Source organism: Dendrobates tinctorius, unplaced genomic scaffold, assembly GCF_039654945.1.
Source record: "Dendrobates tinctorius isolate UK_male_01 unplaced genomic scaffold, ASM3965494v1 ptg000300l, whole genome shotgun sequence".
Taxonomy (NCBI): Eukaryota; Metazoa; Chordata; class Amphibia; order Anura; family Dendrobatidae; genus Dendrobates; species Dendrobates tinctorius.
Window position 1 is genome coordinate 584,529 of NW_027361967.1, and position 13,556 is coordinate 598,084.

A 13,556-nucleotide genomic window follows, 5' to 3' on the forward strand; every position below is an offset into this window, starting at 1 on the left:
AAACAAAATGTTAAAAATTTGAGAAACGGTAACTTTTTCCTTTTGAACACTTGAATGTTTTTTAGTAATTTTTCCTCTATTTTGTTTTATTTCAGATTGACTTAGCTGTAAGAGGATTAAAAGGTAACCTGATAGCTGAAACAGACAGCACTTATCAGACACTAGCTGAATGATTATAGTCAGCTTGTTTGACTTTGAAACACTGAGGCATTACTGAGACAAATGTCCTTAAAAAATATGCTGTGGACAAAGTCAAAAAGGCAAAAAAACACAAGCTCCACACAGGTCCGTCATCTTTAATTTGAAATATAGGAGGTTTCTACTTTAATGGTGAGACAAAGCATCTACATATTTGACATTGCTCCAGTGAGTAGAGCCCACTTAAAAATGTATGGGTTGCTTGTCTCTGCAAGCAAAAGCTGGGCACTAAACTGGCATACTTGCAATGCTGGATGGTTCAGAGTGAAAACACCTATAGGCTGACAATAGTAATTGCAGGTGTTGATTAACTCATTGTGCAAAATAATTTCTAAAATGTGGTCACTTTGGGAGGTTTTCTGCTGTTTTGGTACTCTGCAAATTTCATCTGCAAGGTATTCCTGCAAAATCTGCATTGCAAAACCCAAATAGGGCTCTTCCTTTCAAAGCCCTGCTGTGTGGCCAAACAGTAGTTTCTGAAGAAATGTGGTGCATCACCGCATTTGTGAGAAATCTAACATTTCTAATATCCAAACAAAATAAATGGAGGTTTAAAAATTAATGCAGATGAAAAGTACGCATATAAAAAATGTTATTTATTGACTTTTTTGGGGTGGTGTGACAAGTTTTTAATCACAAGGAATGGTAACATTTCTGCTGACTAGCATGGAAGGAGTTAAGTTCCAATTGCATATCAAAGTCAGGATGGCTGAGTGGTCTAAGGCGCTGCGTTCAGGTCGCAGTCTCCCCTGGAGGCGTGGGTTCAAATACCACTTCTGACATCAACACTTAATTTCAAGAAACTTTATCTTCATGTAATGTGGTTTTGAAAAATTTCCTGAGAGTCTTTGGAGTGAATCTGAATTTGTCCTTTCAAAAAAGAACACTCTAGGAACATCAAACAGATTTTTTGTGCATATGTCTGTTGTTCTTTTGGCACTAGAAAAATCCTTTGGACAGTCAATGAGGAGGGACTATTTCACCTCTTTGTGTTCTCTGTCCCTATTAGGGTAGGGAATCAACCTTCTACAGTGCTGTCATGAAATATATCTAGAAACGGATTTGCTGGTAAGTCTACTTTCATAGTTTTCACCTCATACATCAATAGACCATAACGATACTTAATAAACAAAAACTTAACAAGTAGGTAATCATAGTTTAAAAAATGTGAAATGCCCATGTCATTCTGACATGTTTCAGCACATTTTGGGACAAATGGTCTCACTTTTAACAATCAATAAAATATTTTCTCTAAATTTTTGTCTCTTTTTTGCTCCAATTGTTTGCATCTCATAAAAAATAAAACTTGATGTAACATTATGCATGCAAATTGTGTTTTATGTGCGACCATGACCTATTCTAGAAGCACAGGGTCAGAATTATACTGGTGCATGGAGACAAACTGAAAATGTAAAAATTCAATGGCAAAATTGCTGTCTTTTTCTACTCATTCACAAATAGTTAATGAATGTTATTAAATATGTACAGCAAAATGGAAGGCGTTTCAAATAGAAATCATGCTTCAAAAAACAGTCAAATGAAAAATTATAATATATCCCTCCAGGTGTGACACTTGACATTTGCAGAGTGTCAAACCCCCCAGAAAATGTATAGATATGGCTGAAATAGCTCAGTTGGGAGAGCGTTAGACTGAAGATCTAAAGGTCCCGGGTTTCGGCAAAATGCTTTTTCTTCACCATTTACATTTTAAGGAGATATTAAACAAAGCACATGGACTGATCATGATCAAAAGGCCTAAAAATCTTAACTATCTACAGAAAACAAAATGTTAAAAATTTGAGAAACGGTAACTTTTTCCTTTTGAACACATGAATGTTTTTTAGTAATTTTTCCTCTATTTTGTTTTATTTCAGATTAACTTAGCTGTAAGAGGATTAAAAGGTAACCTGATAGCTGAAACAGACAGCACTTATCAGACACTAGCTGAATGATTATAGTCAGCTTGTTTGACTTTGAAACACTGAGGCATTACTGAGACAAATGTCCTTAAAAAATATGCTGTGGACAAAGTCAAAAAGGCAAAAAACACAAGCTCCACACAGGTCCGTCATCTTTAATTTGAAATATAGGAGGTTTCTACTTTAATGGTGAGACAAAGCATCTACATATTTGACATTGCTCCAGTGAGTAGAGCCCACTTAAAAATGTATGGGTTGCTTGTCTCTGCAAGCAAAAGCTGGGCACTAAACTGGCATACTTGCAATGCTGGATGGTTCAGAGTGAAAACACCTATAGGCTGACAATAGTAATTGCAGGTGTTGATTAACTCATTGGGCAAAATAATTTCTAAAATGTGGTCACTTTGGGAGGTTTTCTGCTGTTTTGGTACTCTGCAAATTTCATCTGCAAGGTATTCCTGCAAAATCTGCATTGCAAAACCCAAATAGGGCTCTTCCTTTCAAAGCCCTGCTGTGTGGCCAAACAGTAGTTTCTGAAGAAATGTGGTGCATCACCGCATTTGTGAGAAATCTAACATTTCTAATATCCAAACAAAATAAATGGAGGTTTAAAAATTAATGCAGACGAAAAGTACGCATATAAAAAATGTTATTTATTTACTTTTTTGGGGTGGTGTGACAAGTTTTTAATCACAAGGAATGGTAACATTTCTGCTGACTAGCATGGAAGGAGTTAAGTTCCAATTGCATATCGAAGTCAGGATGGCCGAGTGGTCTAAGGCGCTGCGTTAAGGTCGCAGTCTCCCCTGGAGGCGTGGGTTTAAATCCCACTTCTGACATCAACATTTAATTTCAAGAAACTTTATCTTCATGTAATGTGGTTTTGAAAAATTTCCTGAGAGTCTTTGGAGTGAATCTGAATTTGTCCTCTCAAAAAAGAACTCTAGGAACATCAAACAGATTTTTTGTGCATATGTCTGTTGTTCTTTTGGCACTAGAAAAATCCTTTGGACAGTCAATGAGTAGGGACTATTTCACCTCTTTGTGTTCTCTGTCCCTATTAGGGTAGGGAATCAACCTTCTACAGTGCTGTCATGAAATATATCTAGAAACGGATTTGCTGGTAAGTCTACTTTCATAGTTTTCACCTCATACATCAATAGACCATAACGATACTTAATAAACAAAAACTTAACAAGTTTGTAATCATAGTTTAAAAAATGTGAAATGCCCATGTCATTCTGACATGTTTCAGCACATTTTGGGACAAATGGTCTCACTTTTAACAATCAATAAAATATTTTCTCTAAATTTTTGTCTCTTTTTTGCTCCAATTGTTTGCATCTCATAAAAAATAAAACTTGATGTAACATTATGCATGCAAATTGTGTTTTATGTGCGACCATGACCTATTCTAGAAGCACAGGGTCAGAATTATACTGGTGCATGGAGACAAACTGAAAATGTAAAAATTCAATGGCAAAATTGCTGTCTTTTTCTACTCATTCACAAATAGTTAATGAATGTTATTAAATATGTACAGCAAAATGGAAGGCGTTTCAAATAGAAATCATGCTTCAAAAAACAGTCAAATGAAAAATTATAATATATCCCTCCAGGTGTGACACTTGACATTTGCAGAGTGTCAAACCCCCGAGAAAATGTATAGATATGGCAGAAATAACTCAGTTGGGAGAGCGTTAGACTGAAGATCTAAAGGTCCCTGGTCCAATCCCGGGTTTTGGCAAAATGCTTTTTCTTCACCGTTTACATTTTAAGGAGATATTAAACAAAGCACATGGACTGATCATGATCAAAAGGCCTAAAAATCTTAACTATCTACAGAAAACAAAATGTTAAAAATTTGAGAAACGGTAACTTTTTCCTTTTGAACACATGAATGTTTTTTAGTAATTTTTCCTCTATTTTGTTTTATTTCAGATTGACTTAGCTGTAAGAGGATTAAAAGGTAACCTGATAGCTGAAACAGACAGCACTTATCAGACACTAGCTGAATGATTATAGTCAGCTTGTTTGACTTTGAAACACTGAGGCATTCCTGAGACAAATGTCCTTAAAAAATATGCTGTGGACAAAGTCAAAAAGGCAAAAAACACAAGCTCCACACAGGTCCGTCATCTTTAATTTGAAATATAGGAGGTTTCTACTTTAATGGTGAGACAAAGCATCTACATATTTGACATTGCTCCAGTGAGTAGAGCCCACTTAAAAATGTATGGGTTGCTTGTCTCTGCAAGCAAAAGCTGGGCACTAAACTGGCATACTTGCAATGCTGGATGGTTCAGAGTGAAAACACCTATAGGCTGACAATAGTAATTGCAGGTGTTGATTAACTCATTGTGCAAAATAATTTCTAAAATGTGGTCACTTTGGGAGGTTTTCTGCTGTTTTGGTACTCTGCAAATTTCATCTGCAAGGTATTCCTGCAAAATCTGCATTGCAAAACCCAAATAGGGCTCTTCCTTTCAAAGCCCTGCTGTGTGGCCAAACAGTAGTTTCTGAAGAAATGTGGTGCATCACCGCATTTGTGAGAAATCTAACATTTCTAATATCCAAACAAAATAAATGGAGGTTTAAAAATTAATGCAGACGAAAAGTACGCATATAAAAAATGTTATTTATTGACTTTTTTGGGGTGGTGTGACAAGTTTTTAATCACAAGGAATGGTAACATTTCTGCTGACTAGCATGGAAGGAGTTAAGTTCCAATTTCATATCGAAGTCAGGATGGCCAAGCGGTCTAAGGCGCTGCGTTCAGGTCGCAGTCTCCCCTGGAGGCGTGTGTTCAAATCCCACTTCTGACATCAACATTTAATTTCAAGAAACTTTATCTTCATGTAATGTGGTTTTGAAAAATTTCCCGAGAGTCTTTGGAGTGAATCTGAATTTGTCCTCTCAAAAAAGAACTCTAGGAACATCAAACAGATTTTTTGTGCATATGTCTGTTGTTCTTTTGGCACTAGAAAAATCCTTTGGACAGTCAATGAGGAGGGACTATTTCACCTCTTTGTGTTCTCTGTCCCTATTAGGGTAGGGAATCAACCTTCTACAGTGCTGTCATGAAATATATCTAGAAACGGATTTGCTGGTAAGTCTACTTTCATAGTTTTCACCTCACACATCAATAGACCATAACGATATTTAATAAACAAAAACTTAACAAGTAGGTAATCATAGTTTAAAAAATGTGAAATGCCCATGTCATTCTGACATGTTTCAGCACATTTTGGGACAAATGGTCTCACTTTTAACAATCAATAAAATATTTTCTCTAAATTTTTGTCTCTTTTTTGCTCCAATTGTTTGCATCTCATAAAAAATAAAACTTGATGTAACATTATGCATGCAAATTGTGTTTTATGTGCGACCATGACCTATTCTAGAAGCACAGGGTCAGAATTATACTGGTGCATGGAGACAAACTGAAAATGTAAAAATTCAATGGCAAAATTGCTGTCTTTTTCTACTCATTCACAAATAGTTAATGAATGTTATTAAATATGTACAGCAAAATGGAAGGCGTTTCAAATAGAAATCATGCTTCAAAAAACAGTCAAATGAAAAATTATAATATATCCCTCCAGGTGTGACACTTGACATTTGCAGAGTGTCAAACCCCCCAGAAAATGTATAGATATGGCTGAAATATCTCAGTTGGGAGAGCGTTAGACTGAAGATCTAAAGGTCCCTAGTCCAATCCCGGGTTTCGGCAAAATGCTTTTTCTTCACCGTTTACATTTTAAGGAGATATTAAACAAAGCACATGGACTGATCATGATCAAAAGGCCTAAAAATCTTAACTATCTACAGAAAACAAAATGTTAAAAATTTGAGAAACGGTAACTTTTTCCTTTTGAACACATGAATGTTTTTTAGTAATTTTTCCTCTATTTTGTTTTATTTCAGATTGACTTAGCTGTAAGAGGATTAAAAGGTAACCTGATAGCTGAAACAGACAGCACTTATCAGACACTAGCTGAATGATTATAGTCAGCTTGTTTGACTTTGAAACACTGAGGCATTACTGAGACAAATGTCCTTAAAAAATATGCTGTGGACAAAGTCAAAAAGGCAAAAAACACAAGCTCCACACAGGTCCGTCATCTTTAATTTGAAATATAGGAGGTTTCTACTTTAATGGTGAGACAAAGCATCTACATATTTGACATTGCTCCAGTGAGTAGAGCCCACTTAAAAATGTATGGGTTGCTTGTCTCTGCAAGCAAAAGCTGGGCACTAAACTGGCATACTTGCAATGCTGGATGGTTCAGAGTGAAAACACCTATAGGCTGACAATAGTAATTGCAGGTGTTGATTAACTCATTGTGCAAAATAATTTCTAAAATGTGGTCACTTTGGGAGGTTTTCTGCTGTTTTGGTACTCTGCAAATTTCATCTGCAAGGTATTCCTGCAAAATCTGCATTGCAAAACCCAAATAGGGCTCTTCCTTTCAAAGCCCTGCTGTGTGGCCAAACAGTAGTTTCTGAAGAAATGTGGTGCATCACCGCATTTGTGAGAAATCTAACATTTCTAATATCCAAACAAAATAAATGGAGGTTTAAAAATTAATGCAGACGAAAAGTACGCATATAAAAAATGTTATTTATTGACTTTTTTGGGGTGGTGTGACAAGTTTTTAATCACAAGGAATGGTAACATTTCTGCTGACTAGCATGGAAGGAGTTAAGTTCCAATTGCATATCGAAGTCACGACGGCCAAGCGGTCTAAGGCGCTGCGTTCAGGTCGCAGTCTCCCCTGGAGGCGTGTGTTCAAATCCCACTTCTGACATCAACATTTAATTTCAAGAAACTTTATCTTCATGTAATGTGGTTTTGAAAAATTTCCCGAGAGTCTTTGGAGTGAATCTGAATTTGTCCTCTCAAAAAAGAACTCTAGGAACATCAAACAGATTTTTTGTGCATATGTCTGTTGTTCTTTTGGCACTAGAAAAATCCTTTGGACAGTCAATGAGGAGGGACTATTTCACCTCTTTGTGTTCTCTGTCCCTATTAGGGTAGGGAATCAACCTTCTACAGTGCTGTCATGAAATATATCTAGAAACGGATTTGCTGGTAAGTCTACTTTCATAGTTTTCACCTCACACATCAATAGACCATAACGATATTTAATAAACAAAAACTTAACAAGTAGGTAATCATAGTTTAAAAAATGTGAAATGCCCATGTCATTCTGACATGTTTCAGCACATTTTGGGACAAATGGTCTCACTTTTAACAATCAATAAAATATTTTCTCTAAATTTTTGTCTCTTTTTTGCTCCAATTGTTTGCATCTCATAAAAAATAAAACTTGATGTAACATTATGCATGCAAATTGTGTTTTATGTGCGACCATGACCTATTCTAGAAGCACAGGGTCAGAATTATACTGGTGCATGGAGACAAACTGAAAATGTAAAAATTCAATGGCAAAATTGCTGTCTTTTTCTACTCATTCACAAATAGTTAATGAATGTTATTAAATATGTACAGCAAAATGGAAGGCGTTTCAAATAGAAATCATGCTTCAAAAAACAGTCAAATGAAAAATTATAATATATCCCTCCAGGTGTGACACTTGACATTTGCAGAGTGTCAAACCCCCCAGAAAATGTATAGATATGGCTGAAATATCTCAGTTGGGAGAGCGTTAGACTGAAGATCTAAAGGTCCCTAGTCCAATCCCGGGTTTCGGCAAAATGCTTTTTCTTCACCGTTTACATTTTAAGGAGATATTAAACAAAGCACATGGACTGATCATGATCAAAAGGCCTAAAAATCTTAACTATCTACAGAAAACAAAATGTTAAAAATTTGAGAAACGGTAACTTTTTCCTTTTGAACACATGAATGTTTTTTAGTAATTTTTCCTCTATTTTGTTTTATTTCAGATTGACTTAGCTGTAAGAGGATTAAAAGGTAACCTGATAGCTGAAACAGACAGCACTTATCAGACACTAGCTGAATGATTATAGTCAGCTTGTTTGACTTTGAAACACTGAGGCATTACTGAGACAAATGTCCTTAAAAAATATGCTGTGGACAAAGTCAAAAAGGCAAAAAACACAAGCTCCACACAGGTCCGTCATCTTTAATTTGAAATATAGGAGGTTTCTACTTTAATGGTGAGACAAAGCATCTACATATTTGACATTGCTCCAGTGAGTAGAGCCCACTTAAAAATGTATGGGTTGCTTGTCTCTGCAAGCAAAAGCTGGGCACTAAACTGGCATACTTGCAATGCTGGATGGTTCAGAGTGAAAACACCTATAGGCTGACAATAGTAATTGCAGGTGTTGATTAACTCATTGTGCAAAATAATTTCTAAAATGTGGTCACTTTGGGAGGTTTTCTGCTGTTTTGGTACTCTGCAAATTTCATCTGCAAGGTATTCCTGCAAAATCTGCATTGCAAAACCCAAATAGGGCTCTTCCTTTCAAAGCCCTGCTGTGTGGCCAAACAGTAGTTTCTGAAGAAATGTGGTGCATCACCGCATTTGTGAGAAATCTAACATTTCTAATATCCAAACAAAATAAATGGAGGTTTAAAAATTAATGCAGACGAAAAGTACGCATATAAAAAATGTTATTTATTGACTTTTTTGGGGTGGTGTGACAAGTTTTTAATCACAAGGAATGGTAACATTTCTGCTGACTAGCATGGAAGGAGTTAAGTTCCAATTGCATATCGAAGTCAAGATGGCCGAGTGGTCTAAGGCGCTGCGTTTAGGTTGCAGTTTCCCCTGGAGGCGTGGGTTCAAATCCCACTTCTGACATCAACATTTAATTTCAAGAAACTTTATCTTCATGTAATGTGGTTTTGAAAAATTTCCTGAGAGTCTTTGGAGTGAATCTGAATTTGTCCTCTCAAAAAAGAACTCTAGGAACATCAAACAGATTTTTGTGCATATGTTCTTTTGGCACTAGAAAAATCCTTTGGACAGTCAATGAGGAGGGACTATTTCACCTCTTTGTGTTCTCTGTCCCTATTAGGGTAGGGAATCAACCTTCTACAGTGCTGTCATGAAATATATCTAGAAACGGATTTGCTGGTAAGTCTACTTTCATAGTTTTCACCTCATACATCAATAGACCATAACGATACTTAATTAACAAAAACTTAACAAGTAGGTAATCATAGTTTAAAAAATGTGAAATGCCCATGTCCTTCTGACATGTTTCAGCACATTTTGGGACAAATGGTCTCACTTTTAACAATCAATAAAATATTTTCTCTAAATTTTTGTCTCTTTTTTGCTCCAATTGTTTGCATCTCATAAAAAATAAAACTTGATGTAACATTATGCATGCAAATTGTGTTTTATGTGCGACCATGACCTATTCTAGAAGCACAGGGTCAGAATTATACTGGTGCATGGAGACAAACTGAAAATGTAAAAATTCAATGGCAAAATTGCTGTCTTTTTCTACTCATTCACAAATAGTTAATGAATGTTATTAAATATGTACAGCAAAATGGAAGGCGTTTCAAATAGAAATCATGCTTCAAAAAACAGTCAAATGAAAAATTATAATATATCCCTCCAGGTGTGACACTTGACATTTGCAGAGTGTCAAACCCCCCAGAAAATGTATAGATATGGCTGAAATAGCTCAGTTGGGAGAGCGTTTGACTGAAGATCTAAAGGTCCCTAGTCCAATCCCGGGTTTCGGCAAAATGCTTTTTCTTCACCGTTTACATTTTAAGGAGATATTAAACAAAGCACATGGACTGATCATGATCAAAAGGCCTAAAAATCTTAACTATCTACAGAAAACAAAATGTTAAAAATTTGAGAAACGGTAACTTTTTCCTTTTGAACACATGAATGTTTTTTAGTAATTTTTCCTCTATTTTGTTTTATTTCAGATTGACTTAGCTGTAAGAGGATTAAAAGGTAACCTGATAGCTGAAACAGACAGCACTTATCAGACACTAGCTGAATGATTATAGTCAGCTTGTTTGACTTTGAAACACTGAGGCATTACTGAGACAAATGTCCTTAAAAAATATGCTGTGGACAAAGTCAAAAAGGCAAAAAACACAAGCTCCACACAGGTCCGTCATCTTTAATTTGAAATATAGGAGGTTTCTACTTTAATGGTGAGACAAAGCATCTACATATTTGACATTGCTCCAGTGAGTAGAGCCCACTTAAAAATGTATGGGTTGCTTGTCTCTGCAAGCAAAAGCTGGGCACTAAACTGGCATACTTGCAATGCTGGATGGTTCAGAGTGAAAACACCTATAGGCTGACAATAGTAATTGCAGGTGTTGATTAACTCATTGTGCAAAATAATTTCTAAAATGTGGTCACTTTGGGAGGTTTTCTGCTGTTTTGGTACTCTGCAAATTTCATCTGCAAGGTATTCCTGCAAAATCTGCATTGCAAAACCCAAATAGGGCTCTTCCTTTCAAAGCCCTGCTGTGTGGCCAAACAGTAGTTTCTGAAGAAATGTGGTGCATCACCGCATTTGTGAGAAATCTAACATTTCTAATATCCAAACAAAATAAATGGAGGTTTAAAAATTAATGCAGACGAAAAGTACGCATATAAAAAATGTTATTTATTGACTTTTTTGGGGTGGTGTGACAAGTTTTTAATCACAAGGAATGGTAACATTTCTGCTGACTAGCATGGAAGGAGTTAAGTTCCAATTGCATATCGAAGCTGTCTAAGGCGAGCGGTCTAATACCGAGCGGTCTAAGGCGCTGCGTTCAGGTCGCAGTCTCCCCTGGAGGCGTGGGTTCAAATCCCACTTCTGACATCAATATTTAATTTCAAGAAACTTTATCTTCATTTATTGATTAGATGAGGTCAAACAAAACTTAGTAATGTGGTTTTGAAAAATTTCCTGAGAGTCTTTGGAGTGAATCTGAATTTGTCCTCTCAAAAAAGAACTCTAGGAACATCAAACAGATTTTTTGTGCATATGTCTGTTGTTCTTTTGGCACTAGAAAAATCCTTTGGACAGTCAATGAGGAGGGACTATTTCACCTCTTTGTGTTCTCTGTCCCTATTAGGGTAGGGAATCAACCTTCTACAGTGCTGTCATGAAATATATCTAGAAACGGATTTGCTGGTAAGTCTACTTTCATAGTTTTCACCTCATACATCAATAGACCATAATGATACTTAATTAACAAAAACTTAACAAGTAGGTAATCATAGTTTAAAAAATGTGAAATGCCCATGTCCTTCTGACATGTTTCAGCACATTTTGGGACAAATGGTCTCACTTTTAACAATCAATAAAATATTTTCTCTAAATTTTTGTCTCTTTTTTGCTCCAATTGTTTGCATCTCATAAAAAATAAAACTTGATGTAACATTATGCATGCAAATTGTGTTTTATGTGTGACCATGACCTATTCTAGAAGCACAGGGTCAGAATTATACTGGTGCATGGAGACAAACTGAAAATGTAAAAATTCAATGGCAAAATTGCTGTCTTTTTCTACTCATTCACAAATAGTTAATGAATGTTATTAAATATGTACAGCAAAATGGAAGGCGTTTCAAATAGAAATCATGCTTCAAAAAACAGTCAAATGAAAAATTATAATATATCCCTCCAGGTGTGACACTTGACATTTGCAGAGTGTCAAACCCCCCAGAAAATGTATAGATATGGCCGAAATAGCTCAGTTGGGAGAGCGTTAGACTGAAGATCTAAAGGTCCCGGGTTTCGGCAAAATGCTTTTTCTTCACCATTTACATTTTAAGGAGATATTAAACAAAGCACATGGACTGATCATGATCAAAAGGCCTAAAAATCTTAACTATCTACAGAAAACAAAATGTTAAAAATTTGAGAAACGGTAACTTTTTCCTTTTGAACACATGAATGTTTTTTAGTAATTTTTCCTCTATTTTGTTTTATTTCAGATTGACTTAGCTGTAAGAGGATTAAAAGGTAACCTGATAGCTGAAACAGACAGCACTTATCAGACACTAGCTGAATGATTATAGTCAGCTTGTTTGACTTTGAAACACTGAGGCATTACTGAGACAAATGTCCTTAAAAAATATGCTGTGGACAAAGTCAAAAAGGCAAAAAACACAAGCTGAACACAGGTCCGTCATCTTTAATTTGAAATATAGGAGGTTTCTACTTTAATGGTGAGACAAAGCATCTACATATTTGACATTGCTCCAGTGAGTAGAGCCCACTTAAAAATGTATGGGTTGCTTGTCTCTGCAAGCAAAAGCTGGGCACTAAACTGGCATACTTGCAATGCTGGATGGTTCAGAGTGAAAACACCTATAGGCTGACAATAGTAATTGCAGGTGTTGATTAACTCATTGTGCAAAATAATTTCTAAAATGTGGTCACTTTGGGAGGTTTTCTGCTGTTTTGGTACTCTGCAAATTTCATCTGCAAGGTATTCCTGCAAAATCTGCATTGCAAAACCCAAATAGGGCTCTTCCTTTCAAAGCCCTGCTGTGTGGCCAAACAGTAGTTTCTGAAGAAATGTGGTGCATCACCGCATTTGTGAGAAATCTAACATTTCTAATATCCAAACAAAATAAATGGAGGTTTAAAAATTAATGCAGACGAAAAGTACGCATATAAAAAATGTTATTTATTGACTTTTTTGGGGTGGTGTGACGTTTTTAATCACAAGGAATGGTAACATTTCTGCTGACTAGCATGGAAGGAGTTAAGTTCCAATTGCATATTGAAGCGGTCTAAGGCGAGCGGTCTAATACCGAGCGGTCTAAGGCGCTGCGTTCAGGTCGCAGTCTCCCCTGGAGGCGTGAGTTCAAATCCCACTTCTGACATCAACATGTAATTTCAAGAAACTTTATCTTCATTTATTGATTAGATGAGGTCAAACAAAACTTAGTAATGTGGTTTTGAAAAATTTCCTGAGAGTCTTTGGAGTGAATCTGAATTTGTCCTCTCAAAAAAGAACTCTAGGAACATCAAACAGATTTTTTGTGCATATGTCTGTTGTTCTTTTGGCACTAGAAAAATCCTTTGGACAGTCAATGAGGAGGGACTATTTCACCTCTTTGTGTTCTCTGTCCCTATTAGGGTAGGGAATCAACCTTCTACAGTGCTGTCATGAAATATATCTAGAAACGGATTTGCTGGTAAGTCTACTTTCATAGTTTTCACCTCATACATCAATAGACCATAACGATACTTAATAAACAAAAACTTAACAAGTAGGTAATCATAGTTTAAAAAATGTGAAATGCCCATGTCATTCTGACATGTTTCAGCACATTTTGGGACAAATGGTCTCACTTTTAACAATCAATAAAATATTTTCTCTAAATTTTTGTCTCTTTTTTGCTCCAATTGTTTGCATCTCATAAAAAATAAAACTTGATGTAACATTATGCATGCAAATTGTGTTTTATGTGCGACCATGACCTATTCTAGAAGCACAGGGTCAGAATTATA

At 35.9% G+C, this 13,556-nt stretch overlaps 2 non-coding genes across 2 annotated transcripts; both read left to right on the top strand.

The window, feature by feature from the left end:
* The first annotated feature begins 2,873 nt into the window (after positions 1 to 2,873).
* TRNAL-AAG (transfer RNA leucine (anticodon AAG)) lies at positions 2,874 to 2,956 on the top strand. The gene has a single exon. It is a non-coding gene; the product is annotated as a tRNA-Leu (tRNA).
* Positions 2,957 to 8,831: 5,875 nt separating this feature from the next.
* TRNAL-UAG (transfer RNA leucine (anticodon UAG)) lies at positions 8,832 to 8,914 on the top strand. Its single transcript has one exon. It is a non-coding gene; the product is annotated as a tRNA-Leu (tRNA).
* The last annotated feature ends 4,642 nt before the right edge of the window (positions 8,915 to 13,556 follow it).